Raw genomic sequence first — 6,795 nt, forward strand, 5'->3', positions numbered from 1 at the left:
ATGCTACATAGGCTATTCTTACCATAAGGTCTTTACTGCATCCTCATCATATTAGAAATGTCACCACAACGAAAGTATAAATCAACAAAATGTCTTGCATGTTGTCAATAGGATTTAACAACATACTTGTGTTATCTACCAACATGTGGTTAAAAAACACTAGTATCTAACAACACACAACGTATTATAACAACCCGTACCAAAATACCTCTATAAAACAAGTTTGACCAAGTTTGACCAAGTGGATTGTATGTGGATCCCAAGTTGACTTTTTCTATGGTTAAGATTTTGGTTTGACGGATGTATCATTGTGTAGAGCTCATCGATACGAGTTCATAGATTGGTGGCATGCTAAATTCTGAGTTACGGATAAAAAGTTATGGTTTTGTAAAGCTTCAAATATCAGTTTTATATCAGTGTCCAAATCAGTCTTAGATTTTTGTCTGTTAGTGGCCCAAGGCTTTACATAAATGTTGGGAAGCATGCCCAACAAGCAACAAGTTCACAAATACCCATTTTGTCACCCAAACAGAGAAATTTCTCTTAAGACCTATGGATCCAAACCAGATCATTTCGAACTCATTTTATGCCCTACGGGATCATCATCGTTTTGTCCAAATCCAGCCATCACCTTGATGCACATGCCAGCTATCCTTGTTACTCATCTCGAGACGACCTCACAAGTCAAATTTCAGGCTAAACCACCGGTCGATGTGCCGGGATCGGCCATTTGAAGCTGGCAAAGGCCGTTTTTCATATTCTGGCCAGTTGGCCCTTTTTCAACCGTTTTAGGCAATTCATACACCCCCCTCTCAATTTTTGGACCCTTTAAACTCGTTTCTTTGGTTCATTTACCAAGATTTCTCACTGTTTGAGAGATACATCAATGTGGACTTTAGCCTAGTATGAAGACAAGTTTTCCGGTCATCGGTGACACTTTTCAACTGAGATGAGTATACCATTGCATCTTTTATCTCTTGGGCTTTCTATTGATGTAAAGTTTGTGAATTTTAGAGGTCGTTTGATAATTTTTCCATTTTTGGGTCAATTAGTTAAATATCGGATAAATTCAGATTGTGATTGAACAAAATTTGATTAAATTGGACAAAATTGAAGTTGAATTAGTAAAATTGGATATTATTAGGACCCATTAGATGGTTCAATTTTGAAAGATCAACCTTTTGGTAAAAAGCCCCAATTTTTGATATCATGTCCTAAGGGTACACAGTATAATTGGACCGGTTAGTGTCCATTTTGCTTAATTTTATAGTTGTACAAATTAATTTAAGACATTTGGTGTTCACAAATATCTTTGGTTTAGTTATTGGAGCTTGAAAAATATTTTATTATATTACAAGCACTCGAGTTGAGCATGGAGGCGATTCTACAAAGGAGCAGGAGTGAGCATCTGCAGTACAGTGAGTGGTTATAATTTTAAAATGTTTTGGGTATTTAGTATAATAAATATGTGGTTTGAGTAGTTTACATATACGTATCGTTTGATTTAAATGTTCATTTTATGCATATATGAGGATCTACTTTTACATATATGTATTATTATCTTATGTAACTTTTGACAATATTTTAAATGGTTTCCAATTCTAATGAGTTTTTAAATGGACTTGTGGTATTTAAATATCTTACTATTTGAATTGAGATTTTAAATCATCTTGGAAAATAATTTATTTGTGAAAGCAGATTGAAAGTTATATGATTCTAAGCATGTTCAAATATTTTATGATTTTATGTGCTTAAAATTGATTTATGGTGAATATATTTTATTGTGGTATTTCTGGTTTTAGCATGAAATGATGATTTGAAAATTTTGAAATATTTAAATAAGTGGTTGGATTTAAACATTAAATTATGATTTATGATACAATATTGTTTGGAAAAGTATATATGATTTTACAAGATTATTTTAAGGATACTGTATTGTTTATTTTTAATTGATGTACCATATTGTAACACCCCGTCCCAAATCGCACCGGAATCCGTGCACGTTGACCGAGGTTGACCGTTGATCGTTGACCGAAGGGGGTCAAAAGTTGACTTTTTGACTCGGTGAGAATTTTGAGTTGACTAGGGTACCGTGGCGAAGTGCACGATGCCACGAGTTCGTAGACTGGTAGCACGTCGAAAACGGAGCTACGGTTTGAAAGTTATGGACGAAACAAGTTGCGGTCCAAACTGTCCAAGGGATGTCGGAGTTGACTTTTTGTTTATGGGGAATTGAGCTTTGACTCATGCATGGTTGTGAAGTGCTCGTCGATACGAGTTCACAGACTAGCGGCACGCTCAAAACGGACATCCGGTTAAAAAGTTATGGACGTTTGAAGTTTACCGGATACCGTATTATTTTAATATTTTTTTTGGGTCGGTGAGCAGTGAAACGCCACGTGTCAGTTTCTGATTGGTCCACGTGGCATGAACAGTGTCACGCAGGGTTTTAATTTTGAAAAACTCTCGGGGAAGAGAGAGAAAGAGAGAGAAGAGAGAGAAAGAGAGAGAGGAGAGAGAAAGAGAGAGAGAGGACCCGCCGGCCGCCGGCCATTTTCACGTTTTTCCGGCCTAGTTACTGTACACGCGCCGGCCAGCCAGATTGCCCACCTCATTTCCGGCAAAACCTCCAAATTTCACGGCGAACGGCCGCCGGACGCGCCCGGATCGGACGTCCGAAGTTTGGCGGCGATTTTTCCCCTCCACCGCCGGCCACCGCGAATCGGCACTATTCCGGACGATGTACAGTACACGCGCCATACACCCAGCATCCTCTCCTCAAGTCCGGCCTACCCACCAAAAATCACGGCCATCGGACCACCGACGCGCCGGGATCGGAGCGTTTTCCGGCGAGGGGTCGAAAATCTTCAAACGGTGATTTCTCCGCCGTCCGACCTCCGTTTTGCTCACCGTCGGTCCCGTTGGATTTCTCTCCTCACGATCTACAAATCTGCAAAATTTCACAGCAAACGGCCACCGTCGGAAATTACTGTTCCGGCGACGGTTGCCGGTGACGTGGCGGCCCGCCGGAAATTACTGTTCCGGCGAGTACCCCGAAAATTCCGGCCAGCTCCAGTCCGCAGTGTTCGACCTCCTGAACCCAAATCCGACTTCCGTTTCCACCAATTCGCGACGGTTTGGGAGAATTGCGGAGCCGAAACCCGAAAAGCTTCCCGATAAAATTCCGACCCCGTCGGGTACGATCATCGGAAATTAAGACCGGATCTGTGATTAGCATCACTCGAGCTTCGATTCGGTATATGATTCGTAAATTTTAGTTATCGTTTGTGTTTTGACCCCCCGGGTACCGGGTATTATTTACCCGAATAAAATATTAATTTATTTGACTGTCTGTGAATTTTGTTCTAGGAGCACCGGTGAGTCGTAGAATTGATCCCGTAGTGGATCATGGGTTAATTGCGTGCTCCAGGTGAGTGACCCACCTTCAAATTAATTTTGGGAATTTAATTGGTGAATATATAATGTGTGATTTAAATATTTGGAATTTAATTTCTATGTGCCAAATATTTATTTGAATTATTGTGGAATTATTTGTGAATTTATCGGATTTAAGAAAATGTGTATTTCACCAATTTATGCCATGTGGAATTATTTTATGGTTTTGAGGATTTTGAAATTGGTGTGGTTTTAATGGTAAATTGGGCACGATTCGATTTTCAAATATTTCAAGGAAAATATTTGGTTATGTTGGTGATTTCAATTTTTATGAAATATGCCCATAAAATATTATGGGATTTGATTATGATATTTCGAGAAATTATTTATGCTTGGAAAAAATGTGGATATTTGAATTGATGGATTTGGGAGTTGGTGGATTTGAAAATCATGGAATTTATGGCATTGATTACAAAGAAATTGTGGGAAAATTCCCGGTTCAAGCGGATGGATTATGCCCGCTATGCTTATGAAAAATGTGAAATTTGTTTTATGATTTAAATTTATGGATTTTATAATTTTTAGATGCACCGTGCACGTACTGGTGTTCTGATTATGTGATATGGTATATGTGATATGGTTAGTGTGCACACGGTTGTGATTAGCGCGCAGGTGGGTGTGAGTAGCGCGCGGTTGATATTATGAGGGTGTCCTGTGGATGCCATCGGAGAGGGCGGCCACCCCCCCATGGCCGGGACACCAGGTTAGCAGCGGCGCAGTGGGACGCCACGCGACCGTATGCCGGTTTCTTTCTATAACCTCCTGTCTGGCGGTACCTTGGGACGCTGGGTACTGTTGGCGCCACTGGTATATAGTGGGTGCATCAAATGATTTTCAGAACTGTGTTTTAAAAATAAAATGTTTGGAAACTGAATTGGAATTAAAAATATAATTGTTACCGCTTCTGGTATTTAATTGATGTCTTGGTTTTCGGGGAATATGGATAAAGGGTTTTGGTGAAATTGTTTTAAAAGGGGAACCTTTCCAACTGAGAGAATCTTAAGGGTTTTGAGAGAAAATATTATTTCCAAATAATTATCATTTATACTTATTACTGTGATATTATATGGTATAGTAGTAGGGTCGCTCACTGAGATGATTAGCATCTCACACTCTTAAATTCCGTTCCTCTAGGTACCAGGTTGTCGGTGTTCACTCGGAGCGGACTTGATCTTCCTCGCTGTTTTAGGTCGTGCTGTACCCTGTTTTTCTTTTATTGCAGTTGTAATATTTCTTTCATTCTTGTTGTATTTATTATGCACTGGATTACTGTATTTATTTTGAAGTGCTGCAAAAATTTGTGGAATCAATTTGTAGTATTGTGGGAGGAATAAGGGGATATTTTTAGAAGTGTGTTTTCAGTGCAGGTAGTTTGTGGTAAGTAAATCCCTTAGGGGAGGCTCTGCCGGATTTTCCGTTGGAGAGTTCGGTAGGGTTTCCCTGGGATCAGGGCTGTCTAGGGTTCCGGGGAAGGAATTCTGGACGGGTCCTGACACATATAGTACCAGCATCTCGGATAAGTATTATATTCTAGCTCACAGTTTGCCATGGTACCATGAGGTGAGTTCATCCTACATGTTATTATTCTTATGACCCGTGAAGTTGGGGTCATCCCACAAGTTTATTATTACTACAGTATCGTGAGATTGGGTTCATTCCACAGGTTTATTATTGCCATGGGTTGTGAGGTTGGGTACATCCCAACGGTTTATTATTTCCACGATACATTTCGCATATTGAAGGTCATGAGGCGGATATATCCCATAGTTTATACTTTGGTATATTGTACGGTACATTATATATATTCAGAGTATATTGTTGGTTTTCCAATATTATGGTTATTACTGTACTTTTATAATTATATTGTGAAATTGTGTTATAATATTTTATGCTCAATATTTATATCTTGATTAAGACATTTTATAATATTACAATGATCGTTCAATACTTTTTGAGCATCAGTTTTATGGTATTGAATTTGGGTACAAGTTTGGATTTTATGAAATTATTTTTAAACGTAGAACCTTTCAAAAGAGCAGAATGAGAGGTCTTGAGAGAAAGATTTATGGAAATAAAGTATTATTTTCCTATTACACTATGCAACTCACTGAGATATCTTATCTCATATTTTATTGTTTTTAATTTGTTCCCCTAGGTCCAGGTAGTTAGCTAGCAGTCTACCTCGCACACTGCTTGTTATTTTGTGCTTCCCACCGCAGCAGCAGTACTTATCTTTATCATTCTACACTTAATTGTATCAATTGTTTCTTCTAAATTTTTCAAACACTCTTAGGATGCTCTGATCTAGTTATTGGACATAATATTAACCATATTATATATGTGTATAGTTATGGCCTATAGTACGATAGGTTGTAGTTGTGCACCATAGTTGTGGATTTATTGCTGATATGGTTTTATCTATACAATGATGTATTATTCAATATTTCTTATATTGGTTTGTCTACATTTTAAGTGACGTTCAATTGGATATCATTTAGAGATTGTCCAGTGGCATTTCACCAAGCAGGACCACCTGGGAGATCCTGGGAAGGCTTCTGGGGTAGGTCTTGTCAGTTTGGTATCAAAGCTTTAGGTTCTAAATTCCTCGGGGTTGTGCATTGCTATACGCCTCATCCTATGTTTTGCCTTCCATACCTACCCTTTTGTACGTGTTAATTATATTTTGATTGATTCTATCATATAGGACTTTTTTTGGATGTTGCAAGGAGGTAGATGTGGTTGCCAGCATTCTACAGCTGAAAGTACAAATGCATCCACTTATGAGGAGCATCTTGTTGAGCACCTAGCTTGATCACTTGAGAGGAGTGGGTTTACTAGATATTCTATTAATTAGGCTCATAGACTTGGAGGAGTGGATTGTGAATGCTTTATGGATCCTATGTAATGTCCGGATGAGGACAAGATCACATTAGCTAGCTTTATACTAGAGGGAAACTCGAGGAAGTGGTAGACATATGAAAGAACTAGGAGATGTCACCCTTGGATATAGTTCAAAACTGCATTTCACACTGCATTTTAACCTCGAAAATTTGTTAAGATTAAAAGTTTAGAGTTGGACACTCACTCAGGATAGCATGACAGCTTTTGAGTACGAACAGATATTCAGAGAGCTATTAGAGTTCTGCCTCAACTTGATTGCCGCTGAGATCAGTAAGAAGAACAGGTTTCTTGATGGTTTGAGCGAGCATATAGCGTTGAGAATCTAGGGTGCCGTTCACCCCATGAATCAGTCTATGAGAGAAGTTGCCTTGGAGGTAGAGGGACAGACCTTGATGCATAAGTCTAAAAGCCGATCTTTTGGATGGCATGTCTTTGGAG

This window comes from Ziziphus jujuba, chromosome 1, assembly GCF_031755915.1.
Source record: "Ziziphus jujuba cultivar Dongzao chromosome 1, ASM3175591v1".
NCBI lineage: Eukaryota > Viridiplantae > Streptophyta > Magnoliopsida > Rosales > Rhamnaceae > Ziziphus > Ziziphus jujuba.